Source organism: Cervus canadensis, chromosome 7, assembly GCF_019320065.1.
Source record: "Cervus canadensis isolate Bull #8, Minnesota chromosome 7, ASM1932006v1, whole genome shotgun sequence".
Classification (NCBI taxonomy): Eukaryota; Metazoa; Chordata; class Mammalia; order Artiodactyla; family Cervidae; genus Cervus; species Cervus canadensis.
This window is the reverse complement of record NC_057392.1, coordinates 84,163,336-84,179,775: the sequence shown is the minus strand read 5'-3', so window position 1 is coordinate 84,179,775 and position 16,440 is coordinate 84,163,336.

Here is a 16,440-nt window from a genome sequence, read left to right as displayed (position 1 = left end):
TGAAAAGGAAGCTTGACCCAAGGAAGAATAATCATAAAGTAATAAGCGGAATACACTTTAAGATAAGTGTGTATCTAGTAAAATACAAAATGTTGTTAATATGCTACGCTAGTGTCCGACTCTGTGCGACCCCATAGATGGCAGCCCACCAGGCCCCCCTGTCCCTGGGATTCTCCAGGCAAGAACACTGGAATGTGTTGCCATTTCCATCTCCAATGCATGAAAGTGAAAAGTGAAAGTGAAGAAGCTCAGTTGTGTCCGACTCTTAGTGACCCCATGGACTGCAGCCTACCAGGCTCCTCTGTCCATGGGACCCTCCAGGCAAGAGTACTGGAGTGGGGTGCCATTGCCTTCTCCAGTTGTTAATACACCCCCTAATATTTTCTTGTATGATGCCAGCAGTACTCATGCCACACTCTGGAGAGCACGCCACCAGACCTCAGTGTTTCTGATCTGGTGTTTGCATGTTCATTACAAATACTCATGATATAAGGTGGATGGCAAAAGCTAGTGGAACCTTTGGTAAAAGCACAAGAGAATATTTGGACATCAGTCTTTGCTATCATATTTTACATGCTTTTCCACAGTCTTGCAACTTCAGCTCTCTCTTCAGGAACCATGTGTGTGTGCATGCATGCTAAGTCACTTCAGTCATGTTCAGCTCTTTGTGACCCCATGAACTGTAGCCTGCCAGGCTCCTCTGTTCATGGGATTCTCCAGGCAAGAATATTGGAGTGGGTGGCCATGCTCTCCTCCAGGGAATCTTCCCAGGGTTCAAACCCAAGTCTCTTATGTCTCCTGCATTGACAGGTGGGTTCTTTATCACTAATGCCACCTAGAAAGCCCATGGAGATACATTTGGGGAGGGGGGTTGCTGCCTTGGGTCTTAGTTGCAGCAGGGGGGATCTTTGAGTGCAGGCTCTAGAGCACTTGGGCTTGGTTGCTCCGCAGATTGTGGGATCTTAATTTCCCAAACAGGGATCAGACCTGCATCCCCTGCATTGCAGGGTAGATTCTTAACCACTGGACCACTGGGGAAGTCCTCCCATAAGCTTTTCTAAAGTGATATAAAGACCATGCATGAAAAACCTGGTTTCTTGGTTTGTTAACACTCTTGTTTTACAATGAGTAACTGGGTAAATAGCACTCTGAGAATAGAATCATGATCTTGCAGTCAGGCTGTATTATATTCCACAAGTATATCAGAGATTATGTCAGTATTCCATGGATAAATAGAGACAATATTTCCATTTATTTCAACCTAGACCATTTAAAGCAGTCTAAGTTGTGTGCTTATATCTTTTGAAGAAAGACACTTAGAGAAGAGAATAGCATTAGAGTCTGTAACCTAAGGGTTAAGAACGCATTCAAACCTTCCCTGATTTTCACACTGATTAACTCCTGGCATGAAAAAAATATCAGGAACGTTAAGAAATAGTGAATATTATGACAAAATAGGGGTCTCATATGCATATAGTGGATATTAAGTCTAACAGTTTTAATTTCTCTATAAACATACATTTTCCATAACCTGAATGGAAGAATTTATAGGTATCTAGAGAAAAGAATATCATAAAAAATATTCCTTAGAAAATTATAATACTGTTTTTTTTTCCTTAAACTAGGATTGGTAGACAAAGATTGGGAGAATTCTTCTATAGTTAACAGATTTCTCAAGCAATTTTTTAAAAATTTATTGATTTAAATGACTATATTTATAGTTAGAACTACTTAAAAGTTATATGTTCTGGTTGACTGGAAGAGATATTAATATTGAAAATTATGTTAGACTAAGATCTTTTAATTTTATATTAATCTAAAGTTTTATAGTATTATATATTAGTTATAGCTCATTGCTTTTGATTATGCAACAAATTTTCTTGTTTTATTTTTTAAAGTTCTTACAATTATTATAATATTGTACTAGTAGACCAAACTAGTATCCTAAAAGGGTTAATTCTCTGCAGCTGAAAATTCCTAACCATCATGTTGACTTTTATTGAGCACAGAAAATCAATTTGGTATGTGCCCAAAGTTCACAAATCCTATAATAATTATGGATTTTTTTGCTTTCATGTTTTAAGAAAATAATTAATGTACACTGTACCTTACACAGGACAGTTTTAATGATCTCAAACCATGATAGACAATAATGGGAGCATTCCTAAGGCAGTGCTTGTGGTACCTTAAGGAAGAAATTCTACTTATTCTTTAGAAAATATTAACCCTTTCATTTCTGGTTCCTCTGCCTTTTCTAAATCCAGCCTGAACATCTGGAAGTTCTCAGTTCACATACTGTTGAAGCCTAGCTTGGAGTATTTTGAGCATTACCTAGCTAGCATGTGAAATGAGTATAATTGTGCAGTAGTTTGAACATTCTTTGGCATTGCCCTTCTTTGGGATTGGAATGAGAACTGACCTTTTCCAGTCCTGTGGCCACTGCTGAGTTTAATAATAAACTGTGAAGCCAGTATAATTGTGTTACATCTGAAGAATATGAAATAAAAATTATTCACCTTTGTATATTCTGAATTAACAGATAGAAATTTTTAGCAACATGTTAGTTCAATCTGAAACACACTAATCCTATGACAATATTTCATGATCCAGAAAGTTGAAAGTTCTCTCTCTTCTCTAGCATATATTATAGTGCTTTATATCCATCAAGTGAGCAAAAAATATACTAAAAATCCTTTACCTTCATATATACATATATATGAATACTAGATCACAGAGATTATGTAATTTGTCCAAAATAAACACTACATAAGACTAATGACTAATTTTAAACTGCTGCAGTTTCTGAATATCTTGACCCATAAATGAATATTTAGGCCATATTATATATTCACTCTTTTCTTCAACAGATATGGAGAATTAAAAAAAGCATTGTGGAAGTTACAAAGATAATTAAGATGTACTACAGAAGCCCAAGAATTGTATAATGGCGGGCAGTGAGGAACCGTATGTAGAGGTTATAATATAGAGAGGCAGGTGTAAGGAAGAGTGTGCTATATGAGTTCAACTTCTTGGTGGAAGAATCAGGGGACACTTTAGGGAAGAATTGAAACTTTCAATAGGTCTTAAAGAATGGAGTAGGGTTTTATAAAAGAAAGAATACCAGGTAGAGGAGATATGTAAACAGAGCTGTAGATACGTAGAAAATACTTGGTTAAGGGAAGCAATGGGAACCTGAAAAAGGTAGGTTGACCCCAAAGCATCGAGGTGTTGAATAAGAGCTCATCACAGAATTTTGACTAGAAGTGGCATGCACTTTGTTGAAATTTGGGAACATTGCTCTGGCAGGGCTGAATTGCAATAATTATAAAGTGAAAAGGCTGGAAGTGGAACACCAGTTGGTAGATTAGTAAAGTAGCCCAGACAAGAGTTAATGTTAAGTTCTGAATAAAGATGTTGATAGTGGGAATAAACAGGAAGCAGCTGACTCAAGTTCTATTCAGAAAGGGAAAGAATTTGTTCACTGTTAAATGTACTTTGAAATCATACCAGCCATTGCTGCTTAGCAGTGGTGCAGTGTATGAAATTGGTTCTAATTAAAGGAACACCCTTTATTTACAAATATTACACCTCTGAAAAATGTGAAAAAATAGGAACTACATTTTTATTTGGGCAACAGAAAGCTAACCCACAGACAGATTCAGTAGTCATAAGAATTCTTAAAGCAAAGTAGAAATCTGATTAGTGTTCTAAGAATTATGAGAGAAGAATGTAGAAAGTGACATGAAAAGTAGATATCATCTTGGCTCAAAGAATGCACAGCACAACTCAGTGATGACCTTTGGGAGTGATACAATGCAATAAAACGTTTTTCCAATTTTTGCTAACCATTTATGAGGGGAAATACAGAAAATAGCAGCCAAAATAAAAATAAGAATTATCTTAAATCCTTAAGTTTTATAGTTCTGAAGGGACCTGACCCATCACTTGGTCCAGATCTGTAATTTTACAGAAGGATATAATAGGTCCCTTAGAAGTTGAATAATTTTCCGTTCTTTTAGCTGCTTGACAGCCAACTTAATGAGAGAGGCTGAGCCTCCAACTCTTGGCCACCTCTAGACTGAAAGAACAGTATCAGTGCTCTAAATTTTTGCTACTTACTGTTCTCCAGCAGGATCAGTCTCCTAGGAGCTTATTAGAAATGCAGAACATCGGCCTCACACACAAATTTTCTCAATGAAATCTGATTTTAATGAGATCCGATGGCTCAAACAGTAAAGAATCTACCTGCAGGAGAACTGGGTTTGACCCCTGAGTCAGGAAGATCCCCTGGAGAAGAAAATGGCAACCCACGCCAATATTCTTGCCTGGATAATCCCATGGACAAAGGAGCCTGGCAGGCTACATTCCATGAGGTTGCAGAGTTGGATACAACTGAGCAGCTAACACTTTCAGGTGATTCATATACATATTAAAGTATGAGGATCACTGCTCACAGGGGTGCCGTTGCCCAGGCATATTTCACCTCTGCAAGCTACGGGTTAGTGTTGGATAGAAATTGCCTCGTCATATGCAGCTCCCTTATACCTAACCTAAGACCACCACCACCCACACCACGTGGTCCCATTCAGCACCTCAGCTTCCAATGCACTCAAATTCTACTTCTTTGCCTCTTGACTGTGAATCTGTAACTGTCCAGGAAAACTGGTGAATTAAAGGAAATCAATATTCAGCCAATATTCATAAATATGTCACCACCCAAATTTCTGAGCCTGCAAAGAACTAGAAATTTGTTATTTTTAGAAATCCAATAGAAATATTTTGATCATTGGCTGCTGCTGCTGCTGCTAAGTCGCTTCAGTCGTGTCCGACTCTGCGACCCCATAGACAGCAGCCCACTGGCTCCTCTGTCCCTGGGATTCTCCAGGCAAGAACACTGGTGTGGGTTGCCATTTCCTTCTCCAATGCATGAAAGTGAAAAGTGAAAGTGAAGTTGCTCAGTCGTGCCCGACTCTTCGAGACCCCATAGACTGCAGCCCACCAGGCTCCTCTGTCCATGGGATTTTCCGGGCAAGAGTACTGGAGTGGGGTGCCATTGCCTTCTCCTTGATCATTGGCAAGTCACTGAATAACCTTACATTTTAATCTCATAATAATATATATTTGGATATATGATTCCCAAAAGAAAATTTGACAATGCTATTTGTCTTTTGAGGCTTCTGAAACATAGAATACTTAGATAACTTCTTAGAATTATGAAGGAACTTAATGTTAATTAATTAATATTAAAATATCATTATTCCCCCCAAAGTAGTTCCAATCACTTAAATATAAAACAGTAATTTGCAGTATTACATCTAGATCCATTTATTTTAAAGGTAGAACTAATAGCAACTGAATTAGAATTTGATTCAGATTCTCAAGGTATAAATCTGTATTTAATACAATAAGGCCCTATGTTCACTTGCTTGTGAGTATCGTCAACCCATCTCATTATACAGCAGGGTGGCCACATTCTTTAACCTTTTTGAATTCAGAAAATAATGAAAGGAATTGACTTCATTTGCCAGTAAAAAGTTTTGAATATTTTTTATTAACATACTTATTGCTGATATTTAACTTGTATGGTTATTTGTTATTAATATTAACTCTCATAAATAATAATAGTTCAAACCCAAGAATTAGACATATAATTTAGAACATTGAAGCATTTTTAAGGCAAGGTCTTCATATGACTTAACACTGGAAATATTTTTGTTTTCTGAAAAGATATGAGCATCTGACTTTGGGCATCATGGAAAAAAAAAATCCACCTTTCTCCCCCAAGTGAGCTTGATGTGGTCTAACACATTAAAGAGACACCTCTGCCTTCTTAAAGTGAATAAATTCTACAGTTGTAATTTTCTATGTGAAATCTTAAATTTCTAGGGAGTAAAGTTTACTGCCAAGATTTAATTATAATTTATCTATCTATTTTTGTCTGCATCGGGTCTTTGTTGCTCCACTGGGGCTTTCTAATCGGCGGCAAATGAGGGCTGCTCTAGTTGTGGCGTGCAGGCTTCTCTTGATGCGGAGGATGAGCTCTAGGCGCTTGAGTTTCCGTGGTTGCAGCACGTGGCCTTGGTAGTGTGGCTCTCGGGTTTAGCTGCCTCGTGGTAGTGGGATCTTTCCAGACAAGGGACTGAACCCATATTCCTTGGATTGGCAGGCAGATTCTTAACCACTAGCCCACTAGGAAGCCCTACTTCTTTTATTTAAAATGGAATTTCTAAAACCCAGGGCAGCCAGCTTTCCAGTCTCTAGTGTTGCTTAGTCACTCAGTTGTGTCTGACTCTTTTCAACCCCATGGACTGCATTCTCTATTGCTAGACTTTCGAATGGTTGAAGTTTAAGCTGGGATCTCATGGTATCTCAAAATTAGAATCCTTTTGTTCTTCCAAGGGGCACATGGTACTCAGTATAGAACTGAGGTTAATGAGAGGAGATGAAGTTAGAGGGAAAGAATCCACTACCTTATTTAATAGAAGTGATTAGGTAAGGACTTATTACACTTTCTTTCCAGAATTGTTAGTCAATATTTTTGCCAGTGTACCCTGAAAAAGAATTTTTTTTAACTATGTACTTCTTTAACATTTTTAGGTTGACATCTAAAATAATTCATTATAAATTTAAATAGTTGCAAAGGACATTGTCATGATAATCAGCAAATTATAAATATGGACATTTAAAAATAAAACTGTTACTTTATTTTTATAATTGTAAACCTTTTATTGCTCTCCTATCCTATTGTTTTTGTTCGGTCACCAAGTCATGTCCTGTCCTATTAAATTACTACAAAAACACATGTGTAAATTTCCAAAGTTCTCCTGGATTGAGTTGTTACTACAGTTATATTTTTTTATGTGGAAGATTTTTAAATTCTTTATTGAATTTGTTACAGTATTTTTTCTGCTTTATGTTTTGGTTTTTTGGCCTCACAATATGTGGGATCTTAGCTCCCCAGCCAGGGACCCCGTGCACCCCATGCCCTGAAAGGTGAACTCTTAACTACTAGACCACCAGGGCATTCCTACAGTTATTATTAATATGCTACTGTTAAAAAACATAAATATATACTAAATTTTGATAAATAATTATTAAGCATCAAAGTTAAGTTTTGTTGACAATGCATTTCTTGGTAAGAAGAATCAATACCTAATGTTTCCCTCTGCACGTAATGAAAAAGCAGGTAGATGCTGTCAAACATAATTAGTCTATACATAGGATCCTACTCGGGCCTTCCCCAGTGGCTCAGCAGTAAAGAATCCATGTGCAATGCAGGAGACACAGGAGATGCAGGTTCAATTCGTGGGTCGGGAAGATCCCTTGGAGAGAAGGGAATGGCAACCCACTCCAGTATTCTTGCCTGGAAAATCCCGTGGACAGAGGGGTCTGGTGGGCTATAGTCCATAGTGTCGCAAAGAGTCAGACACAACTAAAGTGACCGAGCACACACACACACAGGATCTCATTTACTTTATATTAGTTCAGTTCAGCTCACTTGTTACTCAGTCGTGTCTGACTCTTTGCGACCCCATGGACTGCAGCACGCCAGGCCTCCCTGTCCATCACCAACTCCCGGAGCTTGCTCAAACTCATGTCCATTGAGTCAGTGATGCCATCCAACCATTTCATCCTCTGTCGTCCCCTTCTCCCCCCACCTTCAATCTTCCCCAGCATCAGGGTCTTTTCAAATGAGTCAGCTCTCCACATCAGCTGGCCAAAGTACTGGAGTTTCAGCTTCAACATCAGTCCTTCCAATGAATATTCAGGACTGATTTCCTTTAGGATGGACTGGTTGGGTCTCCTTGCAGTCCAAAGGACTCTCAAGAGTTTTCTCCAATACCACAGTTCAAAATCAGTTCTTCAGTGCTCAACTTTATAGTCCAACTCTCACATACATACATGACTACTGGAAAAACCATAGCCTTGACTAGACAGACCTTTGTTGGCAAAGTAATGTCTCTGCTTTTTAATATGTTGTCTAGGTTGGTCACAGTTTTTCTTCCAAGGGGTAAGCATCTTTTAATTTCATGCCTGCAGGCACCATCTGCAGTGATTTTGGAGCCAAAAAAAATAAAGTCTGCCACTGTTTCCACTGTTTCCCCATCTATTTGCCATGAAGTGATGGGACCAGATGCCATGATCTTAGTTTTCTGAATGCTGAGCTTTAAGCCAATTTTTTATTAGTAGGAGGAAGAAAATATTAAACATTTTATGGTGAACTAAGATGAGGATTTTACTGTATTATAATAAACATTTCAAACAGTATCTAATAAAAAATTGCTTTAAATACTTCATTAAATAATAATGGCCAACTGGAAAGATTTCATAGAAATTTTATCTAACATATCTCAAAAACTTCGATAGTCTAAGAAAGCATTCTAACTACATTTAAAATAATTAGTGATGCTATGCTAACCTATACTGCATTGCTATTTAAAGTCTCTTTTCTTTCCAGCTAGGGATGTGTCCTGGAAACAAATATCAAGAAGACCTGAAAAGGCTACTTATATTTAAATGCATTGCAAGAAGGGGCATTTTTAACACTCAGCCTTTCTTATTAATGTTCATTTTGCCTTACTTTCCTGGAACTATCCTCCAAAGGCATACTTTGACAAAACTAAGACGTAAAAAAAGAGACCCATTAGTCCAAAATTGTCTGACTCCCATTGCTGCAGTTTACCTTGTATGTGAACTCAGAAAACCCCAGCATGGACTAAAATATTGCTCCTAACATGACACTTTATTTCAAAGGAAATCCGGGAAACATAGGAATGTCTATGAACTTAAGATCATCAATTCCTTCAAGTATCCCTGGGGTACACATGCTTCATGTTATAGGCCACTGTTCTAACTTAGCAAGTCAAGTCAACCATAATCTTGTTTGCCTCGAAGCATTAGAACTTCTGGGCAGAACTGAGCAGAGTACCTCTGGTCAGAAGGTTGGACTCTCAGACCTCAGATCCAAGACAAGAGTCTGTGTTCCCCTCCCGCCATGAGTGCAGAATGTCAAGAAGAGGAACTGACAGCAACCTCCTGCTTCTTCTGGTCGTGAGCCGAGATCACAGAAGAGGACATTTCTGAGGGCAGCATCACCAGCAGCCTGATGGTTCTCTGTGACCATGTCCCCGCGGACTCTTCATATACTCTTTTTTTTCTTATTTTTTTTTTCTTAATATACTCTTAACCAGAGAGACCTCAGAATCGACCAGTATAAGGCAGACCTGCAATCACCAAGAAGCAAGTTCCTCAAAATCCAGCTGGCAGCAGTAGGAGAAGCAGTGAAGAGAAATGTGAGTCACAGAGATCGAGTTCGGGGGCAGGGAGGGCTTAAATTCTTTGTAACTACATGGTTGGAACTCTGAGCCAATACATATTACTGTCATCAAATTCTTGATATCTACATTATCATAACTTGGGGAAAAGAGATTATACTTGTTTTTTTACCATTTGTGCCCTAGACATAGTATGTTGGTAGAGAAAGATGGAAAGAGATATTTTTCCAAGTTGTGATTTAATTATTTAGGACTCAAATATAGTCATACAGCCAATATGAGAGTTTGTTTTGTTTATGTATTAAGGGCCCTTGAAAATGTTTGTCAAATCATCTGTAATTTGATGCTTTAAGTTGGTAATGATGCATTTCAGCAGCATATGTAGATAGAATCTATATTGCTGTTTCTGCTTTAGTTACTGATATCCCAAATGTTTCCACTACTAACTTCATAGGTGCACTCTTTAATTATCAGTGGCCCCCAGATCCCCAGAGTTTCTGCAACCATCCCCACCCCTCCGGGATCAGGACATCAGTCAGAAAGATTCTAGGAAGGGTGAGCATCTGGCTGGGTTTGAGGATGTGATCTAACTGTGTGATCCTGACTGTATTTCAACCTATAACATCTTTATGAACTATTTATTTTTGTTGTTTGTGCCTCTTCTGACCTTCCTTAGTGTAAAAGCAGCTGAACTTTTTGTGAAGAAGTTGTATATTCATACAATATTGAATACACATTTTTATATTCAATTTTGTATTCAAATTGTGTATTCATAGAAAGCTTCCCAGGTGGCTCAGTGGGTAAAGAATCCGCCTGCAAATGCATGAGACACAGGTTCAATCCCTGGGTCGGGGAGAGTCCCTGGAGAAAGCAATGGCAACCCATTCCAGTATTCGCCTGGAGAATCACATGAACAGAGGACCCTCGTGGGGTCACAAAGAGTCAGACATGACTGAGCACACATGTACAGCACAGTATTAAAATTCAGTCACTGAAAGTTTAATACAAACCTTAGTCTAAATGTATTACCATGAGTTTCAATACAGCTCTTCTCATAAAGGTTCTGAACTTTCCTGGAAATATGATAAGAATATTGTCTCAGCAGTTTCCCTTGGCTGCCTTTGGATTTAGTCCTACTACTCCTGAGGGGATGATTTACCTCAGATCTTCTAACTTACTGAAATGTGTGTAAAAATGAGACTATTATACTCCTTTAGTCAACTCGGGTTTTTGTTCATTACCAAAAGAGCGTGATTTTAAAAGGCATGGAGCCCTCCTTGACCAGTGAAAGCGGAGGTCTCCACAGGCGTCAGGCTTACGCCCTCACTTTGCGTCCCTGGTTTAAAAGCAGAAAGCAGACTTCCAGTGTAAAATGGCATGGCATCTGACTAACAGGCCAGGGGGTAGCCCCTTCCAATAGCCCATTAAAAAACCCTGTGACGGAAAAGGAAAGGTCACATGTGCACGGCACGCAGTCAGCCAATCACGCCAAGAGCCTGGCCCCCCGCTGCTGTGCCCCGTGGCGCTACCGCTCAGGGTCCCTGGGCCACCTTGCTGGGAACACTCTGAGGCGGCCATTCCTAGAGGAGGAATCTGTGTGAGTGGCAGAAGGAGTTGGGAAAGAATCCGCCCGCAATGCGGGAGACCTGGGTTCGATCCCTGGGTTGGGAAGGTCCCCTGGAGAAGGGAAAGGCTACCCACTCCAGTATTCTGGCCTGGAGAATTCCATGGACTATATAGTCCATGGAGTCACAAAGAGTCGGACATGACTGAGCGACTTTCCTTGGAAGGGGCTGCACCAAGGAGGGAGAGATGGGTAGAGATGCTCCGTACCGTGGGAAGTGGGATTCTCTCAAACAGCAGTGGGCCAGCATAACAGACTGAGCAGCCGGGTAGTGAGATGTACCCAGTGGTACTTGAAGGAGAGGTAGTAGGAGGAGTAACAGCAACAAATTAGTAGTAGCAGCAGCAATAATAAAGAAAATGGTAATGGCTGATATTTATTGTTTATGAGGAGCAGTGCACAGTACTAAGAGCTTTAAAAGTACTTCATTTAGTCCTCCCAGGAACCCAGTGAGGTTGATATATTTCCTAGCTTCCTCTTACAGATGATAAAACTGAGGCATAGAGAGGTTAACCACCCAAAGTCACACAGCTAGGAAGTGGTAAAGCCTGGACCGCGGAATAGGCCCTGTAAGCTGAATGTTGGACCAGGAACCAGGAGTATCACCTCACCCCTCTCCCCAGTTGTGTCTCTATTGAGGGATATGACCCTCACCCCAGGGCAAATTTGAGAGACAGCCCTGTACCCTGTTCCTCTAAATAAAGATCTAGCTTCATCTGAGAATGAGAAATTAAGAAGTGAGGAAAGAAGGAAGGAAGAAACAGTTTAGAAGCTATGAAAAAAAAGCATTACAGAACAATGGAAAGGAAGTAGTATATAGGAAATAACCAAACAGACCTACAGAAAAGATCTACCACACAATCCAATGAGGCCTCTCCAGGAAATGATCTAGCATCCTACAGAAGCAGAATATTATAGGCCTCACGCTCTTTTTTTAAAAAACTGTGTCATTTTCTATATTAAGTCTTTAGGTCCTGTGCTTTTTGATTTATTTCCAGAATATAAAGCCCTAGCTGTAGCCTTAGAAAAGCAGTTTCTTCTTAAACACAGACAAAATAGAAAAAGTATATTAAGACTGGTACCAAAGGAGAGGGAAATAACAAATGATACAGCTGCTCATAAGATAAAGCTCTCCAGATAAAGCCAAAGGCCAAAATTTATAAGGGTAAAAACACATTCTAAATTTAGTATTCATAAAAGTGCTCCTAAAAATTGTCTACAGAAGTCCGTTTTTGAGAGAGAGATCTTCAAAAGTTAAAGTTGCTTTTAACTGTAAATAATGTTAACATAAAACAGGAGGCCTTGGTGCAGCCCCTTCCAAGTGAAAGTCGCTCAGTCATGTCCGACTCTTTGTGACTCCATGGACTATACTGTCCATGGAATTGTCCAGGCCAGAATACTGGAGTGGATAGCCTCTCCCTACGCCAGGGGATCTTCCCAACCCAGGGATTGAACCCAGGTCTCCCGCATTGCAGGTGGATTCTTTATCAACTGAGCTATTAGGGAAGCCCTCTCGACCCCTTCCAAAACCCCATTAAAAGCCCTGAGATGGAAATCACTGGCCATAAGCTGAATGGTCTCTGATAGGCTGAACAACTATGTACTTGAAATAAAGTCTTTGTTCTCAAAAGTCATTTATGCTTTCTTTTCATTGTTAACAATATGAAATCATAGACAGTATGATCATTTTAGAGGGTGTATGAGCTCCCATTGGTTTTTTTGAGGGGCAAAGGATCTTCAGGCTTTGTCTTTGCTCGTCCTCCTTTGATGTATTTCTACTGTCTCATTATGTGCTTTCCATCCTCTCTCTCTTTTTTTTTCCTTTTGTGGCTATCTTCTGAATAGAATTTCTTTTTCCTTTTCTTCTTTTTCTTATTCCCACTGCCATTTCCTACTGCTCATTTGGAAATAACCCTCTCTACAACTATTTTTAGGAATTACCCAAAGAACCTGCCTGCAATGCAGGAGATCCAGGTTTGATCCCTGGGTTGGGAAGATCCCCTGGAGAAGGGAATGGCAACCCACTTCAGTATTCTCGCCTAGAGAATTCCATGGACAGAGGAACCTGGTGGCTACAGTCCACGTGGTCCCAAAGAGTCGGACACAACTGAGCAACTAACACACCCACACGTTAACATGCTCACGTAGTCTCTTGATGCTTCACCCAAACAATACAAGTACCTTAGAATTTTACAACTACAATTTTCACCCCATTCCAATTTATATTATATTTTGACCATATCTGAATTCTATCTTGTTTGCTTAACCTCACAAATTAGATATTACTATTACTGTTATGTGTGATCAATGCTTGTCAGTTTCTTTGCTCACCACTCCTCCTTCCATCTCAGATCTGCCTCCATTTGTCCTCATAATCTTTTGCATAAAGCACTTTTTCATTTCTAAAAGTTTCATTCAATTTTTCTTCAATCTGCCAGATTTGTCTTAAAAATTCTCTTATCCCTTTTTCACAAACGTTTCATTTTCTTAAACATACCAAACATGATTATTTTATATTGTATCTGATCATCTTTATAGATCTGATTTTTCTGTCTGTTGTTTCTGCTGATTCTCACTCACAGTGCTTTATTTCTGTGTGCATGTGTGGTGGAGGGAAGGGCAGAACATGCCTAAGTATGTTTTTATGTGAGCTTATGTTCCTTGGGACTTTATCTCTAGGGCTTCATTGAGACCTGGGTTGAGATTGTGTTTTTCATAAAAGATTTACTTTGCTCTTCCTAGTTGATTACATAAATATTCTTGGAGCACTTTCATTAAAATTCTCTTCTTTCAATTTTTCAATTACAGGTGATATAAATTCAAACAAGAAGTCATATGAGGGCCAGGTTGCAGGTACAGATTCTCAGGCGAGACTTCCTCCTACTTTCCTCCAGCATAAAGATCAAATCAGATGTGTGACCTGTCTCCTGTATAGCCTGGTGTTTTGTTTTTTTTTTTTTGCTCACCCTTCAAACTGAAGGTAAAACCCTTTGAGATTCCAGCTTTATCTCCTATAAAACTTCCAATTCTGTGTGGGCCTGAGGCTTTATCTCCCGACGTCTCCTATCAAACATCTTCCAAAAGGCTCACGATTTCCTTCCAGGTTTTGGCAGAAGCACTGAAAGAACTCACTTTGGTTCTCTTCTCCCAAAGTCACTACTTCTGTCCTGCCTTTTTATTTCTTCAGATTCCTTACTTCTGTGCCATCTTGTTGATACCTTTAAAAAGTACTTCCTTTGTTATTTTGTCTAGCATTCTCGTTGTTTTCATTGGCTAAATCTTTTAGCATATCTAGTTTAGCAAACTAAAGGCAATAAATACTCTGTGGAGATGGAAAGACATCATCCATGATGCAGCATATGTGCTGAATTGAAGACTTCTATAAAAGCACTGTGTCAGAAGAGTACAGAGGTCTGGGAACCAAAGGACGGAAACAGAAGTGGCCTTACTTACATTATTCCAATGACCACCATTCTCTTTTTTTGTAATATAAGAATTCAAATATAGAAATTTCCTCTAGTCGCCTGCTTCCGGGAAAAGCAAATCCATTCAGTGCTTAATGATGTAGAATATATCTTTCTGTATGGAAAAACCCCAGGATATATTTTATTTATTTTGATTTTTTGGTTATTTTCAGTCTGTAGGATATTAGAACCAACATTGCTCTTTAAAATTATCCTGGAAAGAAATGCTGATTTTTAAGGAAAATTGTCCTTACTCTTAAACTTTATATTATTTTCTCTTCATTCTTTTATTCATTCGATATACATTAAGTTTTTTTGTGTCAATCATTATGTTGAGGTGGTAAGTTAAAAGCATCTGTACCAGATGGTTAATTTCTTGCATTAAATACTATAAAAACTTTTAGAGAAGATGAAAACCCTGCTTTTCTGGAGATAACAGCTGTGTTTGACCCTAAAGCATTGGTTACCTGGTTTCAATTCTCCAGCACATTTTGAATGAACCCCAGGAGCTCCAGTCACTATGTCATTAATAAACTATTTAACTCGTAATTATTTACGAAGAAATGGATCAAAGAAATTTAAGAGATGAAGAACGTAAGTTACATATTGCCTGTTGAATCAGTTCCCCACTAATTCATTCAGTATAGATTCATGGCTTCAGGGAAAGAAGAATATAAAAAATAATTTTAATCAAAAAAGCCTAGATTAAAATGATGAAAACTCGATTCAGCATCCCTCACTTTTTAGCCATTTCCAAACTCTGTTTCACTTTTTATTACCGTCGGCCATGGGCAAGCACCATCTCACTTTCTTCTGCCCCATAGCACACATACAGAAGGCCTGCAAATGCTGTGTGTATTTTGGGCTGGTTGCAAGTGTTAGCAGAGCTCTCCTGCATGTCTCCAAACAATCTGTGACTGTGTTGCATGTATTTCTCATTCAAAGTAAATTTCAAGTTAGTCTTGTACACAAACACCCTTTGAAGTCATGAAAAAGTTAAAGAGTTGAAAGAGGTGGCGTCTAATTGGTCTCGTTAGGCATTGAGATCAAACACTACATCTGTTATCAGAAGAATAAGGAATACTTTGGCCTTTCTCTCTTTATATGGCAGTTAGGCAAGAAATGGACTGTGTAAAGATTTTTTTAAGATCATACTCTGCTCTTTCCTGAGCTGGATAGTTTTTATGTTGTGACATCAGTTTTTCTTAGTTAGAATTATCCCTTAATCTCTTATCTCAATAACGTATTCACACATATTCAATCTCCTTCTGTAACTGGCATTGACTGGGCTCCATACCTCATACCTAAGTAACTACCTGGGGTATAGTTTAAGAAGACAACTCTAAACTGTCTGAATCTGCTGCTTCATCATGCCTGGGAGAAACTGACTCACCTTTATTAATCTATGAACAGTTTTAAAAGAATTAAAATCAGAGTGTATCAAGTTCATGTTACTATCTTTATGTATTGGCATTTGGGAAAGTCTCCAGTCATTGTTTTTCATTATCACTATGGCTTTTAAAGCCTCCAATACAGTCATTTTGGCAAATGAGTGAATACCAGCAACTGCATGAAAACAATGGCTTCACTTTGTAATGTAATGTGGGGAAAATATTTTTTAATTTTCTAACAGGTGCTGGGCTATGAGTCTGACTCATAAAGATAGTAATTATACCTCCTTTCTAAAGTGAAGCAGCAGAGAGAGAACATAGTAAAATTAATGAAGAGAGCAAGACTTGGGTTCATTTTCTCTATCTGGAGAATTCATGATCCTGAGAGGTTTTGAAAATGAATCATTGCTTTGTGAAGTATAGCTCAGGAGCAGATATTTGTCTTTGTGTCAAAAACAAGGACTCTTAGCAAATTGAATCTCTTCCTACCTTTAGATAATTCAAAAAAGATAAAATCTTGAGGGCTTTATAGTATTGAGCAGGGATAAAGCCTTCTTACAGCTTGTAACAAAATTCTTACCAGTTTCAACTGGCAGATAAAAATGTACTTCAGTACTGATTTTCACATAAAGAGTGTTGTGATATTGCAGCAGCATGCAGTCAGGGTGGTTGGTAATTGTGTAAAC